Below are 15369 nucleotides of genomic sequence, written 5' to 3'. Positions count from 1 at the left end.
AATTTAGCCATTCTTCGTAAGGCACAAAGCGATTTGGATTTCAGAAAGTTCTAGAGCCACTGTTAACTGATCTTCAAAGCTTGGAAAAAGATTTTTCCAAGGCATTTTTACTCCAAGTTTAGGAAAAGTCATGAAAGGCACTATAGTGAGCCCATTCTGTGGGAGGATTCGTTGAAAACTTCACGGGATCTCATGTCTGCCGATTTTGTCTTGCAGACAGGTTCCAGTTTCAGACTCTGCATGTTGAGACAGTTTTGTCACGTCCTACTCCCACTCCTTGCTATGGGGTGAAAAAACAGTGTGCACTGTCTGAAAAACTTCATCATTTTCATGTAACATCTGGTTACCCACCAGATGTATTACATGACCTTCTTGAAGGTCTTGTTCCAGTGGAACTGGCATTGTCATTGCAAACCTTTATCAAGAAGAAATATTTTTCTCTTGAGGACCTTAATAATTGCATTCAACAGTTCCCTTATAAGTGGAGTGACCAAACAAATCACCCACATTTGATTCCTGCTCATTTTGCCACAAAAAGATCTGTAGGAGGTAATGCACCTGAAAATTGGTGTCTGTTGAGTCTGTTGCCTCTCATGATAGGCTTGAAAGTACCTGAGGAAGATGAAGTGTGGCAGATGTTAATGACCTTAAATGACATTGTGGAACTTGTGATGGCACCAGTTCCTACAGAGCAGAGCATTTGCTATCTTGACTCTTTGATTTCTGAGCACCAACACAGATTTCTGGAAGCTTTTCCTCAAGAAAAACTTCTTCCCAAACACCACTTTCTTGAGCACTACCCTGAACTCATTCAGGAATTTGGTCCTCTGGCAGCCTTGTGGACCATGAGATTTGAAGCTAAACATGGCCTTTTTCAAATAAGCTGTCAGACAAACAGGCTGTTTCAGGAACATACTGCTGTCAATTGCCAAAAAACACCAGCTCATGATTGCATTGCATCTTCATGAATCAAATGTGAACAGGTCATCACTTTCGGTCACAACAACTTCACAAGTCTCTGTGGATGTCCTAAAGGATGACATAAAAGATTTGGTGCAACATAGGTATCCACGTGTCACAATGGTACATGTTGCAAACAATGTATGCATATTAGGCACCAACTACAAACCTGGAATGTTGCTATGTCATGGTTTCACTGCAGATTTGCCAGACTTTTGTGAGGTGTTACAGTCTATCTTGGTTTGTAATGAACTGGTCTTTGTAGTGAGACTACTAAGAACACGGTACAATGAGCACCTTAGGAGCTATGAGTTAGAATACACAGCCAACATTCGGTTACTTGAGCAAAGAGAAATGGTTGACTGACTACCTTAAAGCACTATATTTGACCCTCTTTTTAGGTGCATGATTATCAAAATTATTGCTGTATTGTACTATTTTTAATTAGGATTAATTGTTTTAATTGCTGTTTTTTCTGTTGCAGATGTGTACCCTAGCAAAGCTGCGAATTGTTTTTGAAGAGAATGACATTCGCAAATTGGTTCTGCCCTCAGGCATCCCCAGTGCTCTTCTGGACCTTAAACGTGTAATCAAAGAAACATTTAGTATTCCAGACTGCTTTACTTTGATGTATGAAGACATGGATTTTGGGGGCCAGTTTTTTACCTTAGACTCAATAGATGATGTACAGGATAAATGTACTTTAAAAGTGGTGAAAACAGAACCCATCATCCTGAGTGCTCTGGAAGAACCAATCCTTAGAAAAGAGTCTGACGCCATGTAATGCTGTTCTCAGGACACTGTTATGCTATGTCCTTTTGAAAGTGAGACATCGTCCCTTTCTTTAGACTCCAGATGCAGCAGTTCTCAAGCCACTGTTCTGCTCTCTTCATCTGAGTGTTCCACACCATGCCGATCTCAAGGATGGCCAGCAAAGTTTAACATACCAACTTTCTCATTTGATACGGAGCTCTTGCTTTCAGAAGGAAACAAAGCCTACCAAAAGGATGGTACCCTCTTGAACAATCCAAGAGTAACGAGAAGTGTCCTTGAGACACTAGCAGAGACGATATTTTGTTACACTGCATACCCAACAGGTGTCCAGATTATGAATGTAGTAAAGATGTTGATTGAAAAGAACCCATGCCTCAAAGAGCCAGGGTCCTTCAATGGACAGTATGGGTGGCAACAGAGGATTAAATATAAGATGGACAATTATCGAGCAAAATTAAGAGGCAGTCAGCTTTCCTGTCCAGAGCTGGAGATCAACTCTTTGAAAAGAAAGAAGACAAGTGAAAAGTCTTGCCGCAAAGGCATGAAAAGACCCAGAAAGGTTGAAGTAAACTACTTGCCCCCATTTCCATTTGGGGAAACCGAGGAAACTTTAGAGAAGGAGAGTTGATCTTCTTAAAGAAATTCAGAAGAAAAACAACAAAAAAGTAATTGGTGAGATAATGGAGAAGACTTTTTCCTATCAAAGATTAGAAATCATTAATCACTGCCCTGCTGTCAAAGATTTCCTGGAGAGATGGCCAGCTCTTTTTTATGAATCTGAGGTAAACCTTAGTTCTTCTTTTGCTGGCTTGATGGTTATATGTAGGTACTTACAAACATTTGGAACTCATATTTCATTCATTAAAAGCAATTAAATATTTTAATTTCATTAGTATAGCATGGGTGCATGCGTGCGTGCATGTGTGTGTGTGTCATGGACTGCTGGACATTTTCCTTGCCAGAGCACCAGAGGGCGGTCTCCTTGATGATCCCATGTGCTTTTGTTTATGTTGTGTTTGCATGTGTGCTTGCCCCACCCAATCCTTTCTCTCGTTCCCCCTCTGGTTTCTGCTGTTTGTTTTTGTGTTTGTTATTTTGTACTTAGTTTCCTAGTTTCCCCAGTGTTTCCATGTCTCTGTAGTTTTTGTTATTTATTAATAAAATACCCATTTTTTTTATCTTATCCCTGCATTTGGGTCTGGATTCTGCACCAGTGGAGGCATCAACTCCTGACAGTGTGGTTGGCAAAAAAAGTGTTTGTCTACAAAATCTTAAGCATGTTACCTTTATTTTTTGTCTTAGATCAAGAATGAGTTCAGAAGGATAACCACAATTCCCCTGGAGCCAACCTTTCTGCAAATATTGGACCTCTACTCTCCAAAACTCTTGGACTTGTTTAAATAGAAGGGTGGGGATACAGGCATAAAAATTCGAAGTGTGCTAGATTCACTCAGCCAGGTAAATGTATATATTACACATCTGATATCTTGCTGCTTCCTGACTTTATAGATATGCAGTTGAATGTAGATAGAAGTGCACAGTTTTAATGTCCGCTGCAATTTACTTTTGTTTTAAGTTGAACTTCAGCGAGATGCTGTGATTCGCTGCCTGCTTTCTTACCTGGGAGAATCATCCGAGGAGCTCATTGAATCCTACCAGGTACATTAGTAGATAAATTCAAATTTTGATTTGACTTCGGATATGTACAGTACATGTATATTGTATATCTTTGTGCTGTAGTTTGTCATTATGAAGTATCAGTTCACTTTCCTAAACATTCATTTTGCCATTATTTGTAATAATCCAGTGAGATTTTTGTATGCACAGAGAGTTTGATAACAGTTGGTGCTCCACAAAAGATCTGGTCTCACAGTCATCGAGACTGTCTATTATAACATGAAGGAAGAGATAAAACTGAGACTGCCTAAATTAAGAAAAACTGTGGTAATGTCTGCAAAATGCTTAAAAAACCTACATGCAAACAACCTGAAAAACCTGAAGTTAGACCAAATACTGCCTTAACTACAAATAGTGATCACACCAAATATATACACCAAATATTTAGTCAGTAGAATGAAAATCAATTTATGAAAGCATTTTGAAGGCATTTCCACTTTACAGAATTTTTACACAAGTGCCTGAAACTTTTTACTGTAGCTTTGCAGGTAGTTTTTTAACTGTCTTGCAGTCACAGTTCTTCTGTATTTAGTCTGTAAAAACATATTTTATAGATGGTGACACCAAATCACTGTGTGGGGCACTTATCACATAAAATTAGAGAACGCGCAACTAACTTACTGTACAGTATTGTAACCACTTTGCACTTATTTGAGTATTTGACAGGATGTCAGCAGAGACATGATTAAAGATAGCTTCACCAATCATGTAATGAAGATCATTGTACTGGGCAGCACTGCAGGAGAGAAAGATGCCAACATAGCTGATGTCATCATTGTCATTGAGGGAACTGAGGTGCTGTTGGGATGCAAGAATGTGTGTGGACACAAATGTGTGCCTTCTGCTCATGGGCTTCATTTACTCCCTGAACTTAAGCTATCCCCCAAAGCTGAGAAACACTTTTGAAGTCTTTCAGAAAATCTTTCTTGGGCTGGATGCTTTAAAATTTTCTCCAAAAGTTAGCTCTTTGCATAGAAAGCTACAAAAGTAAGTCTGCCAGTTGGCCATTTTGTTTAACACTGACACTTGCTTTTTGTATTTATTCATATGTTTAGCAAGTCAGAATGTTCTTTAAAAGCTTGTTAATATAACTTGGAGCAAAGTTTATACTATACTGTTTAACAGAAACATTGTAATGCAGTGTTATGCATTACAGAACCAGAGGTTTATTTGTTTTATCACAGTGTTGTATGTGTTCTTTATATATATATATATATATATATATATATATATATATATATATATATATATATATATATATATATATATATAGGATGTTGAACCATTTAGGCCAAGAGCCAAATGTGTCATGTGTTTTAGCATTCCCTTTGTTTTTTTCATAAGTTTAATTCAAATTAAAATACTCAAGGAGAATGTCTGTCAGTGTTTTGTTATTGAAAGCATCATTAGTAATGCATCACAAATTATATTAAGTAATCTTTAAATAATATTTAAAGTAAAGGTTACTCAGGATAACAAAAAGATAACTAGGACTCGTGTAAAAAAGTGCAATAAATCATAATATAATTATGAGCATTATTTAAGTGGAATTTACAAACAAATGTGAATAATATTTACTGGGAATTCCCCAGTAAACTTTACTTAAAGTTTTTTAATTAAAGTTACTAAAAATTAAGTTGTGGCTTTTACTTGGCAAATTTTTGTAAATTTACTTGCCTTTTCTGAGTGAAAATTGTTTCCAAGCTTTTTTCAAGTAAATTCAACTCAATTTTTTTTCACTGTGGGAGCCGGAAAAGGGCATTGCTACGTCCGCTCCGCGGATCGGCCTGGTATTGCAGTACTTCCAGGCTTGGTGCACCATTTTCTGATGTAAAATGAATGAGAAACATTTACTGACTGACTTACTTACTTACTTATTTACTTACTTACTTACTTACTTATCACATTATGTCTGCATTCAACCCGCCCTGTTCCCTAGCTTCTTCTACTTCACCTCTTTCTGTTGCTCATCAACCTTTCCCCACCCTTTTTCCACTCAAGCAAACCAAAGGGGCCGGCCTTACCCTCATCGAGCATTGTGTTTCTCCGACAAGGGTTTCCCGGTGCTGCTCGGCTTTTTTTTCTTTATAACTCTGGTTTCTCTTCAGTCATGCCTATATCTTTTGCCTTTTACTAACAATTTCTGTGGAGAGGAACATCAATGAGTTTGATGTATTTTTGTGAGCTTTGCTCTGGCAAAGCTGTGTATGCTTCAATGTTAAATGGGTAGTTTCCAGGAGTTGTGTCTTATTTGGTCAGGTGACTTTATGCATGCCTGTATAGGTGTGGCCTGTGACTGACCGTTAAGCAGAGGAGATAAAAGTTTATTGCTTCTTGGCCTTTTGGTTAAGATCAAGTGTTCTCTGGTCTGGTTTTGGGCTTTGACTGGGTTTGAGAAGGAGAATAGATGGAATGGAGTTTGTGTAGGATCGCTTCTCAGGCGTATTACCTAGGATCTATTGCGTTCACTGGTCTGGGTTCACGTTACAATCCTTAGTCTGGCCTTGATAAGGCGAATGGTTAGGTATGGATATGGGTAGGAATTGGATTGAAAAAAAAAAACTGTTCTTATCAGTTGAATATCTGATACGACCTCTATATTAAACAGATTTTTAGAGCTGGGAGCCGGAAAAGGGCATTGCTACGTCAGCTCCGCGGATCGGCCTGGTATTGAAGTACTTCCAGGCTTGGTGCACCGTTTTCTGATGTAAAATGAAGGAGAAACATTTACTGACTGACTGACTGACTTACTTATCAAATTATGTCTGCATTCAACCCGCCCTGTTCCCTACCCTATCTTCACCTCTTTCTGCTCACCACTGTCAGTTGTTGCTCATCGACCTGTCCCCACCCTATTTCCACTCAACCAAAGTAATGGGGGCGGCCTTACCCTCATCGAGCATTGTGTTTCTTTGACAAGGGTTTCCTGGTGCTCCTTGGCATTTTTTTTTTTTTTTTTTTGTAGCCCAGATTTCTCTTCAGTCATGCATAAATCTTTCGCCTTTTACTAAAGATTTTCGTGAAGAAGAACATCTATGAGTTTCATGTATTTTTGTGAGCTTTGCTCTTGTAAAGCTGTGTATGCTCCAACGTTAAATTGGATTTTTAGCATTGTAAAGTAAACAATCACATGTGCTTCTCTGGCGCTGAAAATGCGATTCCGCAAGTCTCAGCGCTCTACGAGCAAGGGAAAGCGGTTTTTCAGACAAACGAATGTGTTCAGCTTCATGGGGCAGTTTTCTTTGACTATTTTCACATGTTTGGGGTCGACTATGATATGAAATGTGATTGTTGACTTTAAAATGCAAAAATTCATTATAAACAAGGGAAAGTCATAAAAAATATGGATTTTGATATGAAATATGATTATTTTCATCAAAGTGCAAAAATTCATAAGAAACATGGGAAAAGTGATATTCCATGAAAATTCACATAACAAAGTCAACTTTCAACATTTTTCATTGAACTGGCTCGTTTCCTGTCTCGGCGCAGACTGCTGTCTGCATTGTGCTTCTCTAGCGCTGAAAATGCGATTCCGCAAGTCTCAGCGGTCTACGAGCAAGGGAAAGCTGTTTTTCAGACAAACGAATGTGTGCAGCTGAATGGGGCAGTTTTCTTTGACTTTTTTCACATGTTTGGGGTCGACTATGATATGAAATGTGATTGTTTACTATAAAATGCAAAAATTCATTATAAACAAGTTAAAGTCATAAAAAATATGGATTTTGATATGAAATATGATTTTTTTTTCAAAGTTCAAAAATTCATAAGAAACATGGGAAAAGTGATATTCCATGAATATTCACATAACAAAGTCAACTTTCAACATTTTTCATCGAACTGGCTCGTTTCCTGCCTCGGCGAAGTGTGCTCTCTGCATTGTGCTTCTCTAGCGCTGAAAATGCGATTCCGCAAGTCTCAGCGCTCTACGAGCAAGGGAAAGCGGTTTTTCAGACAAACGAATGTGTGCAGCTGAATGGGGCAGTTTTCTTTGACTTTTTTCACATGTTTGGGGTCGACTATGATATGAAATGTGATTGTTGACATTAAAATGCAAAAATTCATTATGAAGAAGGGAAAGTCATAAAAAAATATGGATTTTGATATGAAATATGATTTTTTTCATCAGAGTTCAAAAATTCATAAGAAACATGGGAAAAGTGATATTTCATGAAAATTCACATAACAAAGTCAAATTTCAACATTTTTCATCGAACTGGCTCGTTTCCTGCCTCGGCGAAGTGTGCTCTCTGCATTGTGCTTCTCTGGCGCTGAAAATGCGATTCCGCAAGTCTCAGCGCTCTACGAGCAAGGGAAAGCGGTTTTTCAGACAAACGCATGTGTGCAGCTGAATGGGGCAGATTTCTTTGACTTTTTTCACATGTTTGGGGTCGACTATGATATGAAATGTGATTGTTTCCTTTAAAATACTAAAATTCATTATGAAGAAGGGGAAGTCATTTACAAATATGGATTTTGATATGAAATATGATTTTTTTCATCAAAGTGCAAAAATTCATAAGAAACATGGGAAAAGTGATATTCCATGAAAATTCACATAACAAAGTCAACGTTCAACATTTTTCATCGAACTGGCTCGTTTCCTGCCTCGGCGAAGTGTGCTCTCTGCATTGTGCTTCTCTGGCGCTGAAAATGCGATTCCGCAAGTCTCAGCGCTCTACGAGCAAGGGAAAGCGGTTTTTCAGACAAACGCATGTGTGCAGCTGAATGGGGCAGATTTCTTTGACTTTTTTCACATGTTTGGGGTCGACTATGATATGAAATGTGATTGTTGACTTTAAAATGCAAAAATTCATTATGAACAAGGGAAAATCATGAAAAAAATATGGATTTTGATATGAAACATGATTTTTTTCATCAGAGTTCAAAAATTCATAAGAAACATGGGAAAAGTGATATTTCATGAAAATTCACTTAACAAAGTCAACATTCAACATTTTTCATCGAACTGGCTCGTTTCCTGCCTCGGCGAAGTGTGCTCTCTGCATTGTGCTTCTCTGGCGCTGAAAATGCGATTCCGCAAGTCTCAGCGCTCTACGAGCAAGGGACAGCGGTTTTTCAGACAAACGAATGTGTGCAGCTGAATGGGGCAGTTTTCTTTGACTTTTTTCACATGTTTGGGGTCGACTATGATATGAAAAGTCATTGTTTACTTTAAAATGCAAAAATTCATAAGAAACATTGGAAAGTCATAAAAAATATGGATTTTGATATGAAATATGATTTTTATCATCAAAGTTCAAAAATTCATAAGAAACATGGGAAAAATGATATTTCATGAAACTTCACATAACAAAGTCAACTTTCAACATTTTTCATCGAACTGGCTCGTGTCCTGCCTCGGCGAAGTGTGCTCTCTGCATTGTGCTTCTCTGGCGCTGAAAATGCGATTCCGCAAGTCTCAGCGCTCTACGAGCAAGGGAAAGCGGTTTTTCAGACAAACGAATGTGTGCAGCTGAATGGGGCAGTTTTCTTTGACTATTTTCTCGATTGGGGTCGACTATGTTATGAAAAGTGTTTGTTTACTTTAAAATGCAAAAATTTATAAGAAACATTGGAAAGTCATAAAAAAAATGGATTTTGATATGAAATATGATTTTTTTCATCAAAGTGCAAAAATTCATAAGAAACATGGGAAAAGTGATAATTCATGAAAATTCACTTAACAAAGTCAACTTTCAACATTTTTCATTGAACTGGCTCGTTTCCTGTCTCGGCGCAGACTGCTGTCTGCATTGTGCTTCTCTAGCGCTGAAAATGCGATTCCGCAAGTCTCAGCGCTCTACGAGCAAGGGAACGCGGTTTTTTAGACAACCGAATTTGTGCAGCCTAATGGGGCAGTTTTCTTTGACTTTTTTCACATGTTTGGGGTCGACTATGATATGAAAAGTGATTGTTGACTTTAAAATGCAAAAATTCATTATAAACAAGTTAAAGTCATAAAAAATATGGATTTTGATATGAAATATGATTTTTTTTTTCAAAGTTCAAAAATTCTTAAGAAACATGGGAAAAGTGATATTTCATGAAAATTCACTTAACAAAGTCTACTTTCAACATTTTTCATCGAACTGGCTCGTTTCCTGCCTCGGCGAAGTGTGCTCTCTGCATTGTGCTTCTCTGGCGCTGAAAATGCGATTCCGCAAGTCTCAGCGCTCTACGAGCAAGGGAAAGCGGTTTTTCAGACAAACAAATGTGTGCAGCTGAATGGGGCAGTTTTCTTTGACTTTTTTCACATGTTTGGGGTCGACTATGATATGAAAAGTCATTGTGTACTTTAAAATGCAAAAACTCATAAGAAACGTTGGCAAGTCATAAAAAATATGGATTTTGATATGAAATATGATTTTTTTTCATCAAAGTGCAAAAATTCATAAGAAACATGGGAAGAGTGATAATTCATGAAAATTCACATAACAAAGTCAACTTTCAACATTTTTTATTGAACTGGCTCGTTTCCTGTCTCGGCGCAGTGTGCTCTCTGCATTGTGCTTCTCTGGCGCTGATAATGCGATTCCGCAAGTCTCAGCGCTCTACGAGCAAGGGAAAGCGGTTTTTCAGACAAACGAATGTGTGCAGCTGAATGGGGCAGTTTTCTTTGACTATTTTCACATGTTTGGGGTCGACAATGATATGAAAAGTGATTGTTGACTTTAAAATGCAAAAATTCATTATAAACAAGTTAAAGTCATAAAAAATATGGATTTTGATATGAAATATGATTTTTTTTTTCAAAGTTCAAAAATTCTTAAGAAACATTGGAAAAGTGATATTTCATGAAAATTCACTTAACAAAGTCAACTTTCAACATTTTTCATCGAACTGGCTCGTTTCCTGCCTCGGCGAAGTGTGCTCTCTGCATTGTGCTTCTCTGGCGCTGAAAATGCGATTCCGCAAGTCTCAGCGCTCTACGAGCAAGGGAAAGCGGTTTTTCAGACAAACGAATGTGTGCAGCTGAATGGGGCAGTTTTCTTTGACTATTTTCACATGTTTGGGGTCGACTATGATATGAAATGTGATTGTTGACTTTAAAATGCAAAAATTCATTATAAACAAGGGAAAGTCATAAAAAATATGGATTTTGATATGAAATATGATTATTTTCATCAAAGTGCAAAAATTCATAAGAAACATGGGAAAAGTGATATTCCATGAAAATTCACATAACAAAGTCAACTTTCAACATTTTTCATTGAACTGGCTCGTTTCCTGTCTCGGCGCAGACTGCTGTCTGCATTGTGCTTCTCTAGCGCTGAAAATGCGATTCCGCAAGTCTCAGCGCTCTACGAGCAAGGGAAAGCGGTTTTTCAGACAAACGAATGTGTGCAGCTGAATGGGGCAGTTTTCTTTGACTTTTTTCACATGTTTGGGGTCGACTATGATATGAAATGTGATTGTTTACTTTAAAATGCAAAAATTCATTATAAACAAGTTAAAGTCATAAAAAATATGGATTTTGATATGAAATATGATTTTTTTTTCAAAGTTCAAAAATTCATAAGAAACATGGGAAAAGTGATATTCCATGAATATTCACATAACAAAGTCAACTTTCAACATTTTTCATCGAACTGGCTCGTTTCCTGCCTCGGCGAAGTGTGCTCTCTGCATTGTGCTTCTCTAGCGCTGAAAATGCGATTCCGCAAGTCTCAGCGCTCTACGAGCAAGGGAAAGCGGTTTTTCAGACAAACGAATGTGTGCAGCTGAATGGGGCAGTTTTCTTTGACTTTTTTCACATGTTTGGGGTCGACTATGATATGAAATGTGATTGTTGACATTAAAATGCAAAAATTCATTATGAAGAAGGGAAAGTCATAAAAAAATATGGATTTTGATATGAAATATGATTTTTTTCATCAGAGTTCAAAAATTCATAAGAAACATGGGAAAAGTGATATTTCATGAAAATTCACATAACAAAGTCAAATTTCAACATTTTTCATCGAACTGGCTCGTTTCCTGCCTCGGCGAAGTGTGCTCTCTGCATTGTGCTTCTCTGGCGCTGAAAATGCGATTCCGCAAGTCTCAGCGCTCTACGAGCAAGGGAAAGCGGTTTTTCAGACAAACGCATGTGTGCAGCTGAATGGGGCAGATTTCTTTGACTTTTTTCACATGTTTGGGGTCGACTATGATATGAAATGTGATTGTTTCCTTTAAAATACTAAAATTCATTATGAAGAAGGGGAAGTCATTTACAAATATGGATTTTGATATGAAATATGATTTTTTTCATCAAAGTGCAAAAATTCATAAGAAACATGGGAAAAGTGATATTCCATGAAAATTCACATAACAAAGTCAACGTTCAACATTTTTCATCGAACTGGCTCGTTTCCTGCCTCGGCGAAGTGTGCTCTCTGCATTGTGCTTCTCTGGCGCTGAAAATGCGATTCCGCAAGTCTCAGCGCTCTACGAGCAAGGGAAAGCGGTTTTTCAGACAAACGCATGTGTGCAGCTGAATGGGGCAGATTTCTTTGACTTTTTTCACATGTTTGGGGTCGACTATGATATGAAATGTGATTGTTGACTTTAAAATGCAAAAATTCATTATGAACAAGGGAAAATCATGAAAAAAATATGGATTTTGATATGAAACATGATTTTTTTCATCAGAGTTCAAAAATTCATAAGAAACATGGGAAAAGTGATATTTCATGAAAATTCACTTAACAAAGTCAACATTCAACATTTTTCATCGAACTGGCTCGTTTCCTGCCTCGGCGAAGTGTGCTCTCTGCATTGTGCTTCTCTGGCGCTGAAAATGCGATTCCGCAAGTCTCAGCGCTCTACGAGCAAGGGACAGCGGTTTTTCAGACAAACGAATGTGTGCAGCTGAATGGGGCAGTTTTCTTTGACTTTTTTCACATGTTTGGGGTCGACTATGATATGAAAAGTCATTGTTTACTTTAAAATGCAAAAATTCATAAGAAACATTGGAAAGTCATAAAAAATATGGATTTTGATATGAAATATGATTTTTATCATCAAAGTTCAAAAATTCATAAGAAACATGGGAAAAATGATATTTCATGAAACTTCACATAACAAAGTCAACTTTCAACATTTTTCATCGAACTGGCTCGTTTCCTGCCTCGGCGAAGTGTGCTCTCTGCATTGTGCTTCTCTGGCGCTGAAAATGCGATTCCGCAAGTCTCAGCGCTCTACGAGCAAGGGAAAGCGGTTTTTCAGACAAACGAATGTGTTCAGCTTAATGGGGCAGTTTTCTTTGACTATTTTCTCGATTGGGGTCGACTATGATATGAAAAGTGTTTGTTTACTTTAAAATGCAAAAATTTATAAGAAACATTGGAAAGTCATAAAAAATATGGATTTTGATATGAAATATGATTTTTTTCATCAAAGTGCAAAAATTCATAAGAAACATGGGAAAAGTGATAATTCATGAAAATTCACTTAACAAAGTCAACTTTCAACATTTTTCATTGAACTGGCTCGTTTCCTGTCTCGGCGCAGACTGCTGTCTGCATTGTGCTTCTCTAGCGCTGAAAATGCGATTCCGCAAGTCTCAGCGCTCTACGAGCAAGGGAAAGCGGTTTTTCAGACAAACGAATGTGTGCAGCTGAATGGGGCAGTTTTCTTTGACTTTTTTCACATGTTTGGGGTCGACTATGATATGAAAAGTGATTGTTGACTTTAAAATGCAAAAATTCATTATAAACAAGTTAAAGTCATAAAAAATATGGATTTTGATATGAAATATGATTTTTTTTTTCAAAGTTCAAAAATTCTTAAGAAACATGGGAAAAGTGATATTTCATGAAAATTCACTTAACAAAGTCTACTTTCAACATTTTTCATCGAACTGGCTCGTTTCCTGCCTCGGCGAAGTGTGCTCTCTGCATTGTGCTTCTCTGGCGCTGAAAATGCGATTCCGCAAGTCTCAGCGCTCTACGAGCAAGGGAAAGCGGTTTTTCAGACAAACAAATGTGTGCAGCTGAATGGGGCAGTTTTCTTTGACTTTTTTCACATGTTTGGGGTCGACTATGATATGAAAAGTCATTGTGTACTTTAAAATGCAAAAACTCATAAGAAACGTTGGCAAGTCATAAAAAATATGGATTTTGATATGAAATATGATTTTTTTTCATCAAAGTGCAAAAATTCATAAGAAACATGGGAAGAGTGATAATTCATGAAAATTCACATAACAAAGTCAACTTTCAACATTTTTTATTGAACTGGCTCGTTTCCTGTCTCGGCGCAGTGTGCTCTCTGCATTGTGCTTCTCTGGCGCTGATAATGCGATTCCGCAAGTCTCAGCGCTCTACGAGCAAGGGAAAGCGGTTTTTCAGACAAACGAATGTGTGCAGCTGAATGGGGCAGTTTTCTTTGACTATTTTCACATGTTTGGGGTCGACAATGATATGAAAAGTGATTGTTGACTTTAAAATGCAAAAATTCATTATAAACAAGTTAAAGTCATAAAAAATATGGATTTTGATATGAAATATGATTTTTTTTTTCAAAGTTCAAAAATTCTTAAGAAACATTGGAAAAGTGATATTTCATGAAAATTCACTTAACAAAGTCAACTTTCAACATTTTTCATCGAACTGGCTCGTTTCCTGCCTCGGCGAAGTGTGCTCTCTGCATTGTGCTTCTCTGGCGCTGAAAATGCGATTCCGCAAGTCTCAGCGCTCTACGAGCAAGGGAAAGCGGTTTTTCAGACAAACGAATGTGTGCAGCTGAATGGGGCAGTTTTCTTTGACTTTTTTCACATGTTTGGGGTCGACTATAATATGAAAAGTCATTGTTTACTTTACAATGCAAAAATTCATAAGAAACATTGGAAAGTCATAAAAAATATGGATTTTGATATGAAATATGATTTTTTTTTTCAAAGTTCAAAAATTCATAAGAAACATTGGAAAAGTGATATTTCATGAAAATTCACTTAACAAAGTCAACTTTCAACATTTTTCATCGAACTGGCTCGTTTCCTGCCTCGGCGAAGTGTGCTCTCTGCATTGTGCTTCTCTGGCGCTGAAAATGCGATTCCTCAAGTCTCAGCGCTCTACGAGCAAGGGAAAGCGGTTTTTCAGACAAACGAATGTGTGCAGCTGAATGGGGCAGTTTTCTTTGACTTTTTTTACATGTTTGGGGTCGACTATGATATGAAAAGTCATTGTTTACCTTTAAATGCAAAAATTCATAAGAAACATTGGAAAGTCATAAAAAATATGGATTGTGATATGAAATATGATTTTTTTCATCAAAGTTCAAAAATTCATAAGAAATATGGGAAAAGTGATATTTCATGAAAATTCACCTAACAAAGTCAACTTTCAACATTTTTCATCGAACTGACTCGTTTCCTGCCTCGGCGCAGTGTGCTCTCTGCATTGTGCTTCTCTGGCGCTGAAAATGCGATTCCGCAAGTCTCAGCGCTCTACGAGCAAGGGAAAGCGGTTTTTCAGACAAACGAATGTGTGCAGCTGAATGGGGCAGTTTTCTTTGACTTTTTTCACATGTTTGTGGTCGACTATGATATGAAATGTGATTGTTGACTTTAAAATGCAAAAATTCATTATGAACAAGTTAAAGTCATAAAAACTATGGATTTTGATATGAAATATGATTTTTTTCATCAAAGTTCAAAAATTCACAAGATACATGGGAAAAGTGATATTTCATGAAAATTCACTTAACAAAGTCAACTTTCAACATTTTTCATCGAACTGGCTCGTTTCCTGCCTCGGCGAAGTGTGCTCTCTGCATTGTGCTTCTCTGGCGCTGAAAATGCGATTCCGCAAGTCTCAGCGCTCTACGAGCAAGGGAAAGCGGTTTTTCAGACAAACGAATGTGTGCAGCTGAATGGGGAAGTTTTCTTTGACTTTTTTCACATGTTTGGGGTCGACTATGATATGAAAAGTGATTGTTGACTTTAAAATGCAAAAATTCATTATAAACAAGTTA

General features: G+C 37.4%; 2 non-coding genes and 1 pseudogene across 2 annotated transcripts; all 3 read left to right on the top strand.

The window, feature by feature from the left end:
- Positions 1–5499: 5499 nt before the first annotated feature.
- Positions 5500–5614, top strand: LOC131369649 (U5 spliceosomal RNA). The gene has a single exon (XR_009207294.1). It is a non-coding gene; the product is annotated as a U5 spliceosomal RNA (small nuclear RNA).
- A 339-nt stretch (positions 5615–5953) lies between these two features.
- Positions 5954–6112, top strand: LOC131369676 (U2 spliceosomal RNA; annotated as a pseudogene).
- A 261-nt stretch (positions 6113–6373) lies between these two features.
- On the top strand, positions 6374–6488 carry LOC131369646 (U5 spliceosomal RNA). The gene has a single exon (XR_009207292.1). It is a non-coding gene; the product is annotated as a U5 spliceosomal RNA (small nuclear RNA).
- The last annotated feature ends 8881 nt before the right edge of the window (positions 6489–15369 follow it).

This window comes from Hemibagrus wyckioides, linkage group LG18 (assembly GCF_019097595.1).
Source record: "Hemibagrus wyckioides isolate EC202008001 linkage group LG18, SWU_Hwy_1.0, whole genome shotgun sequence".
In the NCBI taxonomy this organism is placed as follows: domain Eukaryota; kingdom Metazoa; phylum Chordata; class Actinopteri; order Siluriformes; family Bagridae; genus Hemibagrus; species Hemibagrus wyckioides.
The sequence above is the reverse complement of the archived record's forward strand: the minus strand, read 5'-3'. Positions and strand labels throughout refer to the sequence as shown.